The 17,623-nt window shown below is 32.5% G+C and overlaps 1 non-coding gene across 1 annotated transcript; it reads left to right on the top strand.

Moving 5' to 3' along the window:
• Positions 1-1,525: 1,525 nt before the first annotated feature.
• On the top strand, positions 1,526-1,598 carry TRNAR-UCG (transfer RNA arginine (anticodon UCG)). Its single transcript has one exon. It is a non-coding gene; the product is annotated as a tRNA-Arg (tRNA).
• Positions 1,599-17,623: the final 16,025 nt, after the last annotated feature.

The following is a 17,623-nucleotide window of genomic DNA, read 5'->3' as shown; positions in this document are numbered from 1 at the left end:
CATCCTTGATGCAAACCCTCTCGACTACTCTTATTAGGTGCATGTCATATCAAAGAGAAGGTCTTCAGTATCCTTCATCCAAACAAAAAGGACTTCATAGCCAATATACAGAGGACTACATCTGCAACGGATGTCAGGGGTTCGCCACCACCTGGAACCCATCATTGCCGCTAAGTCTGGCTACATTAATGATTAATAGGGGTCCGACACTCATCTTTTTATAGTTTTAATATAGTTTTTAATAGTTTTGATATATTTAGCATATACTTTTCATTGAAATGAACCCATATGTATCATTTGAAGTAAATCGCTCAATATTAACAATTATATAAAATATAACACTTCGGGCCTATTTTAATATAATTGATTGGTTCTAGTTCATTTTTATTCATGTTTCAATGTCCAGGAGAAAGATAATAAAGATAATATCAAGCAAAAGTTGCCATTTCATTATAGTTTCAACTTCGTATGACGATTACCATCAAGGAATTTTGAAATTGAATTTATTGGTACTCTCATTAATTTGTCCAAGAAATCATTTAATACATTTTGAATTTCTTTTGGTTAGATATGATCAATCTTTTGAGCATATGTAAATTTTCAAATCCAAAGACATATGTCCTCTGTCTAAGGAATCATTCGGTTAGTTTGGGAAGAATTATTTTGAATATCTCAAGGATTTATTGTTTTCAAACCAAGATAACGTTCCTTCATTTGAAGTTAATTTATTGTATCAAACATTTGTGCATGTTTATAATCGTTGGAAAGTACAGGGGTATAGATGCTTTGAGTATCTGAAGGATTTCGTTGGGCTACAATTTGTTTTTCTTCAAAATGAAAAATAAGGATTATATTCTTATGTATCTCTGAGAAAGAAAGAACGTTAATAAAACTTTTGAAATTCAGCAACATACCTTTAAAATTGAAACTTATGAATCCCTTTACAAACAAAGAATGTTCTTAAAAAAGTCATTTTCAAATGGCAATAGAGGTAAAAAATGCCCTTTAAAGACTGGAACTTTACAGACATAACTTAACACTGATTTTTTTTTGAATATGTTGACCTTTTTGTGACCTTTGACCTTTTATATGACCTTAAAACTGTACTTTATAAATTAAAAATCTGATATAACTTCTGCTTTAAGCTTAAAATGTCTTTAATAATCACGAAATTACTTTGAAAATAAATTAAAAAAATGTGGCTGGATGGCTGAAAAAGTAATTTTCCGGGTTTGGCCGAAATAAAAATTATCTTTTTTCTAAGGTGTTTTAAAGATGCTTTTACATCTGAAAAGTAGGCTTAAATTGAATTCCATTTTAACCCCCTTAATAGAAGTCTAACAAAAAAGAAAATGACATACACGGAAAAATGGAAGGGATATATTCCCGCTTTATACCCTCCGGACTAATTTTTCATAGATAACGTTTAATATGAAACTTCAATCCTTCCTCAAATATATCCTAAATTTGGTGAAGAATATAATTCATACTTTTTAATATGTAAATTTTCTTATTTAATACGATCGGCCGTGTGGCCTAATGGATAAGGCATCAGACTTCGAATCTGAGGATTGCAGGTTCGAGTCCTGTCACGGTCGTAATTTTTTTCTCGTTCTTTTTTAAATTTTATTGAAGAAACTAATTAAATTTGAGTACAAGAGTGTCCTATTGGCAGGGGTGTGACTTTTGTAGAGTGCAAGAACAAGATGGGAGCCTTATGAGATTAGTGAATTAAGACCTCTATTAACTTGTATGTTATTGTATTATTTGGAATGAAGGAAAGAAAGTGTAGGGGGAGGGGGGATCTTTAGAGCTGTAAATTTTAAGCATTTTTTTAGCGTGTAATATTTTCTAGTAGTTACAGATCTGAACAGTGTTTTTGAATCATTCTTTCATTCTTGAAGAGAGAAACATCTAACCAGATATATGTTGTATTATCTGTTGAAGAGATAACTATAATCAACAATGCTGAAAATTCAGTGTAGAATGGGCATTTAAAATAAAGAAACCAAAAATTAATATGGTAACCCTGACAATTTGAAGAATGTTTTAGAGGAGAGAAAGAATAATGCTCATGACATTGCATTAGATCAGCTACAATCAGCTGTGACAAAAGGGGAAGGAGAAAAGGATATAATCAAGCACATTTGCTAGTTTTACTCCGACGTCGATCCCCAATTCTACTCTGGGTACAACAAGGACTTACAATTATAACTCCGCCACAAATCCCAAGGGTTACACTCCGTTGTTTATGAGCACACACGAATGTTCAATCAGGTTTTGAATATAATTTAATATATTTAGGAAAAGATACTCACTAGTGTTGGGTCGGTCTGGACTGAATAAACTGGACCGACTATCCATCGCTCTAAATTGAGTGAGTCGATGAACCGCGGTCTGGACCAATATAAATTAGAAAAAGAAAACATGTGACGTCACACACCTTTTTTAAAATAATATATATTAATTAATTATGATTATGATAATTCATTTTGTTCCTATGTCAAAATGTGTCTTTGAAGCCCAGTTATATAATTTTAAAATCTCCTTTCTTTTGTGGTCTACGTCTTCTCTCCACAGACCGTTACAGGACTGAGTCACGTGGCAAGAGTTTTGTAATTGGTTCATTTTTTGGGACTGACCAATTGAGTCGATTACGTGAATAAATCACGTTAATATTCAATTTTTTTTGGAAAAAAGACAATATTTCTTAATTTGTTGGCGAAGAATACAGGCCATTCAGTCCATCCCCTGAGGACTCCTCCAATTCCTACCAAGCTAATAGCTTTAGCTTGGTAAACCCTGCCTTGTTTACATCACTACTTTTGTATGGAATCTATCGTGTGACTCCAATGTGATTTTTTTAAAAAGAAAATGATACGGTTGTACATATTTATACACACTAATTAATAACATCTGTCTCAAGAGACAATTGTGTGTGTGTGTGTTGTTTTTTTTCAATAAATATGTATTGAAATTTTTATATTTATTTTATTTTTTAACGAGGCGTGAAGAAATTTTTTTATGAGACAAGTTGTTTTCACTTCCATAATAATAATCGTCATCTTTAAGTCACTAACAAGAGATTCATATATTTATTAAAAAAACCCAGTCATGTATTCAGGGCACATGGCACCACTGAGTCGTGTATACATAAATAATCTGTCATGTAAATATACAGTAGATACAATGTGTATTTGGCCGAAGCCCCTATGGGGCCTGTACTACTATTTTCCCGCTTATTTAAAAAAAATAGGAACATTATATGAACAAACCAAAATGTGAACCCAAGAACAAGCGACCCTCGACTCTCGTCCAAAACAGACAAGATGAAAGGCAATGATCGTGATTGGCTTTACTTGTAAAACGAGTTTCTGTCCAAGCCCGGCTTGTCAGGACCACGGCCAGCCGAGAAACGATGGTAGAGTATTTGCAGACTCAAAACTCACCTGAAGGAACTTCTGTTCCTTCAGGGACAACGTACGATCCCGCAAAGCCAACGACACCGGCAGTTTTTAACGCAGATAAAGGTGGAAACGATCAAACAGGATTCCTGCAGCCCAGAACTCAATCTCTGTGACTGATTTCTCACCTGTAAGCTGAAGACCCTACTCCAGGATTACGATTTTGATAGTCATGAAGGCCTCACATGCGGTGTTCAGAGGGGGATGAAGTAAGTGAACGGAGAGAAGCGCTCCAGGCAGTTGTAAGAGGTGGAGAGCCATTGACATGGCGTTAGCCGAGCTGGAAAAGACTATGTGACATGATTGAGTACTTTTTTTATAAGCTTATAGATTTAATTTCTTGAACAACCGAATATTAACAAAGGTTTTTATCAACAAACAAACCCGAATGACTCTGAGATCGATGTCATTTGGTAACATCACTCGGGCCCTGCATATGAGGCAATGACTGGTAGATTAGTCTATGTTTTGGTCAAAACTATCGTCTTCCCCTCACCTGGACCCTATCAATTTTTACATATAGCAAGGATGGACGCCAGGGGAATTCTTGGGCAACAACGTCCTTCTCTCAGGACAGGGCACTGAAAATAAGTCCTGTAATGGTCCTTCAAGCACGATAATAATTCAAAAAATCCGTCCACGGCTACAAACAAGTTGCTCAAGAAAAAGTACATTAGGGGCATAAGTGGTCTAACTACTCTCCGGATCTCAACCCTATAGAAATTCGTCATTAGAGAGCAAACTTACATAATGGATATTGTGTATGGATACGAGGAAACGGATGTGGCTTTAATTTGCCATGTGGTATTATTGATAGTAGTTCCAGTCTGAAATGAAATATTGGATAAGTAACTTAATACAATAATGAGTTATGAGGTCCTAAATATGAAGAAATTAATATTTTGACGAACTTATGATCAGTGATATATCCTTAACCAAAGTAATGATGGCCATGCATAATAGATCATTGGAAGTCTATGAGTTAGTTCAACAAAACTGATGATATTATTTTGACTTTAAATATAAAAAAATAGTTATTCGTCATTAGTTTTTTTGAAATTTTAACCATCTAAAAATGGGATACTTATACATCTTTTTGTAAAAAAAAATTAGAGTGGAAAGTTCATGGAATTATGAGTAATGGTGTGTTTTTTTAAAAGCATAACTTCTTTTAAAAAGTATTTTTTGTTAATTTATTTTATTTCCCTATAAAAAGGAATGTCCGATGACACTTTTTTTTTAACTATATACCTATATGAAGTAATGATTTTGATCAAACACATATATTTACTTATATAAGAAAAATAACCAGTTAGTTAATGAGGGCATGTGGTACCACTGAGTTACACATATGATCTTTATATTTATATACATTGGGTGGATCCCACAAATATGTATAAAGTGCCTCATATAATTAGGTGAATTGATGAGCAAAGTGTGTTAATTCCACGTGTCAATCTGTCATACCTATAATATATATATCCAAGATATCTATTAAAAATATTGAATATTTGGGGATTTGTAATTGAGTACGTGGCTTGGAGACATAAACTTTTTGATAGGCTCATCAAATATTCCCCAAGTGATGTTCACGTTTTCTCTAATATATTTTGCTCTCAAAATAATAATAGAATATATTTTATTTAACTAGCAGGAAATATAAACTTTTCTGTCAGCTGTCGATTTGTGTGCTCTTTCCCCCTTATTAGTGTTCTGAACATTGATTTGTTAAACTGTAATTAATTGTTATTAAGTAGAAACAATATCCTTAATACATTGGGCAATGCATAAAGAGTGTATTCTTGCTTTTGGCAAGACCTAACAATATCTTGATCCCCCCACCCTTAGCCACTTAGTTTTTAGAACTCTAAACAACCAGCTTAATAAATAATTAAAAATTCCTTATTATTCGTATTAAGGAAAATTGTGACCTATTGGTTGTAATAGTGGGACTAACAAGTAGAAGGAATTAAAACCTTAATATCTATCAGATATATAATATCTTTCTATTGCATTTTTATTTATTTATATAATTTACCCTAAAATGTTTTAAATTATACAATCTTATTTGTAACCGTAGCCCCCCCCCCAAAAAATAAATTTTTGCTTTATTCTAAGAAATTTAATATTAGAATTTTTTTTCAAAATTTTAATTTAATTTCTCAAACTTTTTGCCAAAAAATTTAAATTTAAATTTTTTTTTTTCAAAAATTTAAATTTTTCTCTAAATAGGTTTATTATTTTTGAAATTTTCTCCCCCAAAATATAATAATTAAATTTTTTTCCCAAAAAAAATTTTTCAAAATTTTTATTTGAAAAATTTATAATTTGAAATAGCTTTCCAGACAAAAAACTTTTTTTTTGTAAACAGATCTGGATTTTGAATTTTTTGTCATAAAAGTTTAATTTTTTGAAAATAGTAATGGATTTTTGAAATTTTTTTCTAACAAATTTAATATTTGAAAATTAACTTTTTTACAAAAATTTATTTTTTTGTGAATACCTGTGGATTTTTGATTTTTTTTTTCCAAAAAATTTAATTTTTAAAATTTTAAAGGGAAAAAAATAATTTCCCAATAAATCTAAATAACCAACCCCCTAGTTGGCATGAATTAGTTTAGTCCAACAAAAAAGCTTGGTCTGGACCGGTGTCATATAAAAATTCGGTCTAGATGGGTCCAAAGGAAAAGTTCGGTCTAGTTCGGTCCAAAGGAAAAATTCAGTCTTCTTAGTTTAAATAGATATAGTTCGGATTAATTTTGATCCTGCCGTCTCTAATATGTACACAGTATTTGTTCTAGAACTTATCGTGTACTTTTGTGATTTTGATAGGTAAAATAATATATGAGACCGAAAAAAAATAGGTCCATAAATTGAGACCGAAAAAAAAAATAGGTCCATACTGTGATACCGAATCAAAATCGGTCAACAAATTGAGACAAACAAAATCGGTCCACAATCTGTGACCGCGGTCTGGACCAAAAAATCGGTCTAGAAAAACTCACCTTAGACCGAACAAAAAAACAAAACAATAAATAACTTCCTTTCCTTTATAGACTCAATTGTATTCAAAACCTGAGCGTAAACCTGACGATTTACTGCGGATTTATTAATGTAAGTCCTTCTTGGACTCAGAGTAGAATTGATGATCAACAACAGAGTAATTCTTACCAAGTTTTTGTTTATATCCTCCTCCCCCTCCTCCCTTGTCACAGCTGATTGCAGCTGATCTCCTCTAAAACATTCTTCAAATTGTCAGGCTTACCATGTTGATTTTCAGTTTCTTTTTTTTTTTATACTCACGATTTTCATCACTACAAACAGGTGCGTTTTGTAACTTTGTTTTATCGCTTAAACCTGGACTACAGATTTATAAACTTGTTCCCTCTTAGTATTTTTTCCTCTCACCCCTTCAAATATTCGGCAGAGGGGAAGGGGGCCAAGGCCCCCTTTGCAAGACCGTCTTTGAGAATGAAGGACCTATATTTATAAGTATTCTTACAGAATCAGACTAAGGCCAATGACACTTTACCTATGTAGAGATCTCATAAAACTACTCCTGCAGAGAAAAAATAATTGTATATTTGCACGCATGCAACAAAAAAAGTAGCAAAAAATTGCATTTATATATTTTTCTACGCACAATATTGAATGAATAAAAAGGAATTGAATAACGGGAAGAAAGACTTGTCATTATTTTGTTTACCTTTTCGTTCAATCTAAGCCTTGTGTTTAGAAGGTTACAATTTATGTAAATGCTAACATCATGAAATGCTCCCTTGGTGGTGTTTATGCATTGTGAACAAGAAGTACAAGGTTGGTAGCCCTTGATCCCACAAACATTTCTTGTCTATTTGCAAATTCCTACAAACACACTTTCTTATCTGTAATGTCACAGGCAAAGAAAATGTGAAATCATTATTTAATGAAATCAAATATTCTGTGGCGGAAACTATTTACTAAGGTGAGGCTCATTGCAAATTTAATGCATGACATTTACTCATAAGGTAGCCTATTGTACACACATATCAACATCAAATTAATATTTGTATATACATGGGAGTGTTTACCTAATTGACTATACATACCAAATGACGTCATTTTGTTGATTTTTCATACAAAAGTGTGGATTTTTGAATTAATACGTATGTCTCATTTATGACATTGAATACTTTTATAACGTTTACTCTAAGTATCATTAAATAAAGGTAGGTTATAGCTGTATTTTCACAGAACAAAAAATCTTAATTAGACATGCATATTCTATAAAAATTGAAATTAAATTCAAATTGTCAAAAAGGGATGAAGAAAGCCCCAAGCTTGACGAAAAATTGATACAACATTTGCTACCAACAGCGACGGAATTTAGGGCCCGGGGACGTATCCATTTATAAAATAGTGATATCATAGTCAGACAATCTCAGAATTTCATTATAGAAATATTAAAATTAGTCTAAAAAAGTAGGGTATGCCCCTTGGTCCCTATGCTACTGTTTCCTATCCTTATAGAATATTCAGGGCCTTCTGCCCAGGCCACAAATGGGAAACATGTCAAAAAAGTGTATCAGATAAGCACACTTTTTGATCATATAGATTGGAGAAAAGATGTATTTGATCCTTTGTGGATTTTATAAGTTAGCCCACTGATTTTCTGTAGGATTAAGGTCCGGAGACTGGATAGATAACTGTATGTCTTTAAATTGCTTCTTCTTGAGCCACTCCTTTATTCCTTTGGCCGTATTTTTGTGTCATTGTTGTGTTGGAAGACTAACTACACGACTCATTTTTCAGTGACCTGTCCTCAGGGAAGGAGTTTGTTCCCTGAGATTTCCCGGCCTGCCATCAAAAATACATCAAAATTTATTGTCAGGATCGGGACATCAATCCTATAGGAAATCTGTTGGCAAACTTACAAAATCGGCAAGGGATCAAATACTTATTTCCTAGAGTGAACCTATTTAAATTTTCTTCAGATAAAGATCTCATTTCATGCCTATGGAAAAGAGCAATGCAAAGAATATGTTGATGATTTACGAATATCTATCTATCTATGTATGTTCATATAAGGGATTATCAAACGATCACTCTCCCCTGGGTGGCATACACGCTATTAAGCCTCTTGGAATTAACCAAATAATAATTAAAATGAGTTTTTTTCTTAACTATACCTTATATTTTACTCATTTCAACTCCTCATTGTAATTAACATATTTGAACTTTATATTTTGTGGATTTATGGATTTGAGAGAGGTTATGATGCTAATGGCTTAACTGCCTGTAATTATATACATGTGTTCTATTCCTTTTCATCTCCATCTCTTTATATATGTGATTATTTGCTAGAGGATCTATGGGAAAATTAGTTTCTGCCAAAATCTCATCTTTTGAATAATTTATAAATGTAATGTTTAGTGTTGAGTTTGCGTCGGACAATGCCAAACCGGTCTGGGAACGTTATAGTTTTTAGTGAACTGAAGTAATTCAGTCCTTTAAAGAAGTTGGGCCTCATTTTAAAGGCGGTCATGACTGATTTTATCACGGCGTTACCTCACCACCTTGTAAAACGCAACCTTTCCTCCATAAAGAAACGTAAAAAAAGCCCCGAAATCATCTGGTAGTTAGCCAAATAGGTAAATCCATTACTCCAAATGCCATTTATTTCATAACTACTCCCAGACTTAGTACTATTAATATTAAAATTCTACATAGTCTTTTATTCTGTACTGTATATAATATTTCAATAAAAGCGTAGCTATACATTTGTATTTCTATATTATAGCCAAAATTTACTCAAAATGACAATGTTGTATCAAGTGAGATAAGTGAATCAAGAGCTGAAAACAAGATACATTGTGAATTTGTGTGCTAACAAGGTAATGCATTGCACTAACACTAAAATACGCAGTGTAATTTGTTGCCAGCTGTCGATTTTCATCTTCTTTTCTCCTAAGCAGTGCTCTGAATACTAATTGGTTGTATTTATATTAGACATTGTCAAGATTAATAGAAGTATATGGTTAGACCATATTATAATCAGGCATGCTAAAGTTTTCAATCTGATGTATTGTACCGACTCCTGGGCAAGACAGGCAGATTTTGACAAAACAGGCAACCACTCATAGTTTATGACGTCACTACTTCTAGAATTTTCAATTTAAAGTATCATACCGACTGCCGGGCATGAAAAAAAGATTTCGACAAAACATACAACTACTCATCTACTATGACGTCAATATTAAAAGTGTAGTGGAAGTTAAACATCAGTCGTACACGCGTTATGGTATAACTTTGTATTTCTATTAACCTTTGTCTTTGTTAAGCTCTGAACAGTTATCAACAATTATTGAATAAAATTCCATATGTGGGAAGAATTGGACCGTAATTGCCGGATTACTAACTGATTTTGGGCCCTCCCCCCCGGTTTCTTTTTGTATGAAACGTTGCACGATACAATAAAGGTAAAAACGTGCTAAATATTGTGGATGACGTCATTTGTATTTAAAAATTATGAACATTGGCTAACAATAATTATATAATTGTGATCACATTAATGATTATTATAAGTGATGGGACGATTAAAAAAAAATAAAAAAGATACCAATGCTGAATCCGATGGAATTTTTCTAAAAATGTCCTATGCCGATTCCAATTCTATAATATTTTAAGAAATAGTTAAAAATACCATTTTGCTATCAGGGGTCCACAGGATTATATTTTAGGGGAGGCTTTGTTTTTGAATTTAAAAAAAAAAAAAAATCCACAGCTGTTCTCAAAAAACAATTTAAAAAATTAAATTTCTTATATTAAACGTTTGCAAAAAAAAGTTCAAATATCAAATTTTTGGGATAAAAATTTCAAAAATATATAGTCGTTCACAGAAAATTAAATTGCAAATTAAACATTATTTTTCCGATGCTAATTACTATTCCGATTAATCGTCCTATCACTAATTATTATACTTAATATTGTAGTGAAGGATCCCGTTCTAAAAATCCTTGACCAGTCTGAGATCATAATTATTTTTAGTAATTCCGTCCGTGAATTTTTTTTGTTCTGGGCCGGTCTCAAAGAAAATTTGTTCTAGACGAGTCTCATTTAAAGTTCGATTTAAAGGGATTCTATAATTTAATTATTTGATGACGTCAGTTATTGTTAAAAATTGTGAATATCGATTTACAGTAACGTCTATTTGTGCTATTCACAAACCAGAATGGGGGATAAAATTGATTCATAGATTCAGACCGAAAAAGCTCGATCTACGATTTGAAACCTTAAAATCTCAATCTACGCTCTGCACGTCATTACTTTTATATTATCAAACAAAATTTCCTCCGAAACGAAACAGAAATAATGCCCAAACTCCCCTGGGAGTTGTTAGCCCATACTTACAAACAATAGAGTTTTTATTTCCAAACGGTTTGGGAATTGTTCACAGCTTAAAAAGAGGTATTTAGAACACTTTGCAACAAAATTCAAGTCTTGAATGCTGCAATGTTTTTTTCTTTTCAATTGTTATTTCCTTAAATTCCCACGTATAAATAAATATATTTATTTCATTTTAAAATATTCCTTTGTATCGAAATTAAACATGGAAATGTGATTTTTAAAATAAGGCTTTCAAGGCCAAACTTATTGCAAATTGACAATTTTAAAGATTATTTTTGTGTTTTATAGCTTAAATAACAATAATAAAGGTGGGTTCTAGCCGATGGGCGTGAATGCTGTTGCAACGTTTAATTCAAACATATAAAACTAAAAACCTGAAAGGAAAGACTCAAGCGCGCCCGCTACAAATGAGGCATATGAACTAAGAAATTACTAAAAGGACATAAACATAAATTTAATAAGCCATTTATGGTCTATTTGTCATATTTTATGAAGAAGAAAAAAGTATTTATTAAATTTAAATAGTCAAACATACAAAAATCAAAAAAAAATCAGGTAGGTGAAATTCATCAATGACAGTTCTTTGGACATTATTTAATTCTAATATTAAGCCTATCACATGCCGTTTGAGTAAAGAAATATCGCAATTTGAAGCTTTTTTCATGAAATTCAAGTCAAATATGGCTTAAAATGACCATATTTCTCGAAAAAACTCCAAATTTCGTGTATTTTAATTCTTTTTTTTTTTTTTAGATATAGCAACACATTCGGCTATTAGAATCTAATAAATGAGCGTTTTTCCCCATAAAAATAATACAAATGGCCTTTTGAAGTTATGTTCAGTCACTATGTAATTTCTCGGTTCTTTTATACCATTTGCAGCGAGCGCGCTTGAGCCTTCACTTACAGGTTTCTAGTATTATATGATTCAACCAATCAACATTCAGAACACTGATTAGGTGGGGGAAAAAAGCAGAAACATTCACAGCCGACAAAAAATACACTGTGTATTTTTTGTGTAAGGGATTTAATGCCGTGTTTGGACTGAAATATCAGTCCAAATTGCTATAGAAAAAAATAATAATGAACGAACCGAGGGGGAAATCCGTCTTGGACCGTGTCTCAACACTAGTAAAGTATTTCAGAAAAGTGACACAAACCCATTAAGCGACGAATTGCTTTACAATCAAATCATCTTTTTCGTTAGCCTTGAAAGGAACTTCTGATCTGATTACTTTGTACTTATAATCCTTAGTGACATAGGATTTAAACTGTCCACAAAATATCTAGCTCTCTTTGCATGCCACCTTTAATGACTTAAAAGCCTTCTTTATTATGTTTCTGAAATAGGGGTTAGGATCGAGTTACTTCAATGTGTACATTGAACATGACATTAGCGAGAAACAAATGTGTCCATTATGAAACGTACAGAAATGGCTTACGAAACAAAACAAAAATAAAAAAAATATCCTAATCCACTCTTGTGACAGAAGTTTCAAGTCTTCATTGTTCATAATATCAAACAGCCTCTGAGAACATGTATGTATGTATGGGGCCCGTCAATACAAAAGGAATTGAGAATGGTTTTTCTCAAAAGTGAGTGTGAATTATATTTGTGTTCTTTGACAAATTATCCTCAATTTCTATCAACAAATCAGTCTTATTAACCCTTTGAGAGTGTCCCAAATTGCACTGAATGAAAGTAGTCATTTTTTTTTTAACTCAAGTACTGATTGGTACATTAAAATCTGAACATTTTTAATTTTAAACTTCCAAAGACATGTAATTTCTTAATTATCAATAGAATTGTCAATTTATATTAACAAATGTTTGTTTTAAACCGTGGTGCAGATTCTATTTTAAGTAGTTCAAATCGATAATTGCGATAAAATATTTAGAAATGGATTTATTTCATTTGAAAAGGGCATATCAGGGCCAATATGTGTCTCTTACATCAAATAAAGATTATTATTCACAGCTAAAACTCTTGGGATTCTGTACTCATCCCAGAACTTTGAATAATAAGCCTATAATTGACTCAAATTTTGTAGATTAAATATATGGCTTATGTGTATATGATGCAAAAAGATATAAATAGGACATTTTTGGAACCTCAATACAAAAAAAAAAAAAAAAAAGATGGAATAATGTTTTTCAAAATGGAGTCTAAATTTCATTTATATTCTTATATGAATATCGTCAACTTTTTATTAATAAATCATTTATAATAACCCCTTGTATGTATCGTAAATAACAATTAAAGTAGCCAAAATTGATCGTCACAATAAAATAATAATAGACTTATACTTTTTATTCGAAACGACAATAATAGGCCGATATAAGTCAACTGAAATCGAACAAAGGTTATAAACTACATCTAAAATTATTGGATATCTTCACTTAGCCCAGTAATTTGAATAATATGGCTACAATTGACTCAAAAATGTATATGAAGTAATCGGCTCTATTTATTTGGGATTTTTTTCAAAATGGCTGTATCTCAGCTCCCATTTTGAATTTCGCGCCCAAAATTGCTTTGCTGTACCTGGCGGAATTTTTTCTTTCATATGAAACTTTATTTACAGAGAAAGCTAAGGCCATAAGAGTTAATCTATGTGAAAAGCTTTTGAACTACTTGAAGCAATAGTCTTTCCTATCTGAGAGAGTATCGTTTTTGACCAGGCTCAAATCCGACCTAGCTGATGGGTCACAAAGTTGATTGAAGCTGAAGGAGGTCACATCGAATGAATCAAAACACAAGAGCTTCACAAATTTTCATTGCATTAGGTCAATAAATCACCAAACCATAAATATTATAATTTAAAAAGCCCTACATAGGTGAAGTCACAATATAAATTTAGGATTTTCTCCTTTTCTTGACCTTTTTCAAGATTGTTTATATGTTGACTCACCACAATAGTAATCTGAGATAACCCCTCTCAATAGATGGTTGATATATTTTAGACTCTAAATGTTTTTCTTTTATGCTTGATCTCATGAAGGGATTCTAACAAGACGACTTTATCATAAGTATGTACCCATTTATACCTATGCAAGTAATATATGGACATAGAAGAATGATATATGGGCTTTAAAGCCTATAAAAAAATGAAAAAATGTATAATAATAAAATTCCAAACTTCACAACCTAACTTTGTTTTTCCCGTCAATTTTTATATATTCTTATAAAACTCCTTAGTATATTAAAGATATGCGAGAAGAAGATAGAAGGGAAATACATTCTATTTATGAAATTATTTTTATTATTTATTATTATAATGTATGAAGGCATAAATAGGCCTGGCCTTTATTACATTTTCATCTTGCAAAAGATACTACTGTCTCCTAGACAATTTATTTGATGATATATACCCATTGTTAGCACCAAGGGTGTGTCCAGGTCAGGTTTAGCGGTTCTATCGGTCCTTCTCACGGTTCTTTCATTTCAATGGTTTCGGTCTCGGTTCAGATTTATCGGTTTCAGTTCTTTTTTTATATATGCTTAGTTAGGTAAAAGGTACTTAAAGCACGAGGAGAAAATTCGGACTCAGGAAATGATACTAGATAAAAACAGGGCTGTAGGTACCTTATACGGAGAGTATGTAGTGCCGCAGGCTCCAGCAGGGGCCCCAAACACTTAAGTTGCTTAAGACAAGGGGTGTCAAAGTGGGACCGTGAGGGGAGGCTTGGGGGATGGGGCAGGAAGATGGACAATTGAGATTTTCTTTCAGTCGCCTAAAAACGTATTAGTGGAGGAAGCCTTGGTATAATAAAGTTTGGGATAACTTTTATTGACATCGTCTGGTGCTTGAAACCAATTTCCATATCCATAACAAGCCTTTATCTATTTAGGAACTCCGATACAACTTTATCAACCTAGCGACGTTGGAAGAGGCTGCAATTACTAACAAAATAGAAACTCAGAAAGTTGACTTATTGAATAAAGCTAATTCATTTTTATAGTATATATTGTATTTTCTGTATATACAAAAGCATAAGAATCGAGACTGATGAGCAATATATTGCAGTCTTGGTTCAACTTTTTCGGTTCAGGTTCAAGAACCAAAACTGCTAGAACCACTAGATCGAAAAGGGCACAAACCTTGGTTAACACACATAAAACATACATGGCTCAGGTTCAAAAAGGATTTTGAAATGACATTTGACACCCAAAGTTTGTCAAATTTTATGACCTTATAACTCTGCAAAATCTATGTACTCTAATCAGCATAATTAGAAATAATTTGACTGTCGTTATGTTAAAAAAAAAAAAAAAGAATTTGGTAATCCTGACTTTTTGAGAAATGTTTGAAAGAGTAGAGCTGTTTAGTTTTCATGAAGCTACATTAAATTAGCTGCAAGTGGCTATCCGATTAGGGAATTAAACACAAATGGAATCTAGGAATGATAAAGGCAAGAATAACTCCCTTGTCCATCTTCAATTCTACTCCAGGCCTATCAAGGACTTCAACTTATGACTCTGCAGCAAATCCTCGGTGTTACGCTTTGTCTTTCATGTACTAGTAATTATTTATTACTAATATTCAGGGGTGTCCGCAGCCCCTCTCCCCAATAAAGAAATTATTAAGAATTATGAACGTGAAATTAAAATTAAAAAAAAAAAAAATTTAAAAACCAAGCATCCCGGTAGCCTTTGATATTATATGTATATGTGTTAAAAAAAATAAGAAAATGGAAATTGTACTCTTTTTGCAATTCCAACCTGAACAGTGTTCAATATTTTTCAAATTCTTGACTAGCCGTAGCACCCGGCACTGCCTAGAGTTATTGGGCATTCAAGTTTTGCTTTAATAATATAGAAGATAAGTTCACAACAAGAAGTTTTCTGTTACTCTGCGTTTTTCTTGAGAACACTCACACATAGGCACTCACTATCAAATTCAAATTATAAATAAGGCAAAAAGTTGAATATTCTATGTATGGTCAATCAAAGAGTTCCAAAGACCTGGAATAATTACGTAGAATCTTTATTTCCAAAATGACGATAATATACAGGCAAGGCATTCCATACTTAGATGGAACTTACAAGTGTATGTACATACTTCTTCGAATTTTTTGAAATGGTCATGACAGATTTGGATAGTTTTTAGTGAGGGTGTTTATCCTAATATAAAAACACCATTTCTAAAATTTAGAACCTATGTGAGCACAAGGGCTGTTTAGAAGTCAGTTGTCCACATGTAAGCGAAAAAGCAAAGCTGTCTGACTTTTTCTACGCTCAAGTGAGTGTCTAGAACATCATCAAAGTCCTAGGGTGTTCCAGAAATCTTGTTCATCAGATTAAAAGCATGGTTGCTTCAAATCAGAGCCTTAAGAGTTCCCCTGGCAGCGTTAACGCTGCAATAGCAGGAACATGGAAGACGTGTACTCTTCGATAGCTAGAAGTTGAGCCAAGTCGATGAGGTAGCATATCTTTATGTCAGTGATTGGACTGTGAGGAGAGGCTTGTGAAGGATTTGGAGAAGACCTCTTATGTATGACGACATTGGCAAATGCTTTAAGCAGAAACCAATGTCAACTGGGTTAAGAGAGGTCAGCAAATATTTGCTTGGTTTAAAAATAAACGTTGGTTTGGCCTCCCTAGTCCACAGACTCTTCCCCCCTCACCTATTCCATTTGAAGCATAGTCGAAAAAATTGTACGTGCTTCCCCTCATCGAAATTTGGATTACCTCAAGGGGTCTGTCTAGTATCAGTGGTTTGCCATGTCTGAGGCCCTAATCAAAAAGTTGGGGATCATGGTAAGTAAGCCATTTTGAAAAATAGAAAGATATATCAAAATGAAGTCTGTGATAAAGTTTTAATATTGTATTCTTTTTATACTTGCAAAATCACTATTTGTTCGTTATTAAAAAGTCCAGTTGCAGACTCTATAATTCCAAGTCAACGTTTTACTTTAATTATATAATTACATTAAATTACCAACGTGTTTTTCATAGCACCTCAGTACTAATTTCAGTTAATACCATTTTCACGACCATATAAATCATTCAGATTCTTGTAATTAAACAAAAAAAATATATATATAACAATTAATGATAAATATACCTGTCCATAATTACTCATTGTATAATTAGTTCAAACATACTAATACATCTATACACAAAGTAAAGCGTGACGGCCTATGACTGACCTAGTGTGCAAGTATATAAATTAATATTAATAATTACAATTCTAGGAAATTCAAAAGCTAAAATGACCAACGAACTGTGTATTTTTTTTTTTTTTTTTTTTGATTAATTGAATTTTGTTCGGCTGAAAGAAGAATGATTTTAGGTTGTTCAACTCTGATTTAGTGCTGTGGTCCAGATCGGTTTAGTTTAGAAGAGAAAAAGACTTGAAGAGAAAAAAATTGACTTTGTTTTATTTTGGAAAAAGATATTTTTTAACTAACTATTTTGTTTAAAGTTATGGCAATAAAGCAATAGCTAGATCCTCAATAATTGGCCCGAGAAAGGGTTGGTTGCAACATTCCGTAGCAATAGGGTAGATATAGGCATATGTTCTACCTAAATCTTGGTAATTGTTGAAGTAGTTGTGAGAAGATACGTTTGAGGAGACGACCCCCCCCCCTGCCCCCTCTCGCACTGACCTTGTCTTCAGACCAAGACCAATATCGCTAATCACATCACTAAATTTGTTCAATTGTTTTTTGTCAAAAATGCTTAACACTTTTTACTCAAAAAACATTTGGATTTACTTTTTCTTGATTTTGTCTCAAGATTGTTTTTATGTGAAGCCATACACATTTAA

This window comes from Lepeophtheirus salmonis, chromosome 11 (genome assembly GCF_016086655.4).
Source record: "Lepeophtheirus salmonis chromosome 11, UVic_Lsal_1.4, whole genome shotgun sequence".
NCBI lineage: Eukaryota > Metazoa > Arthropoda > Copepoda > Siphonostomatoida > Caligidae > Lepeophtheirus > Lepeophtheirus salmonis.
This window is presented reverse-complemented; position numbering and strand designations above follow the sequence as displayed.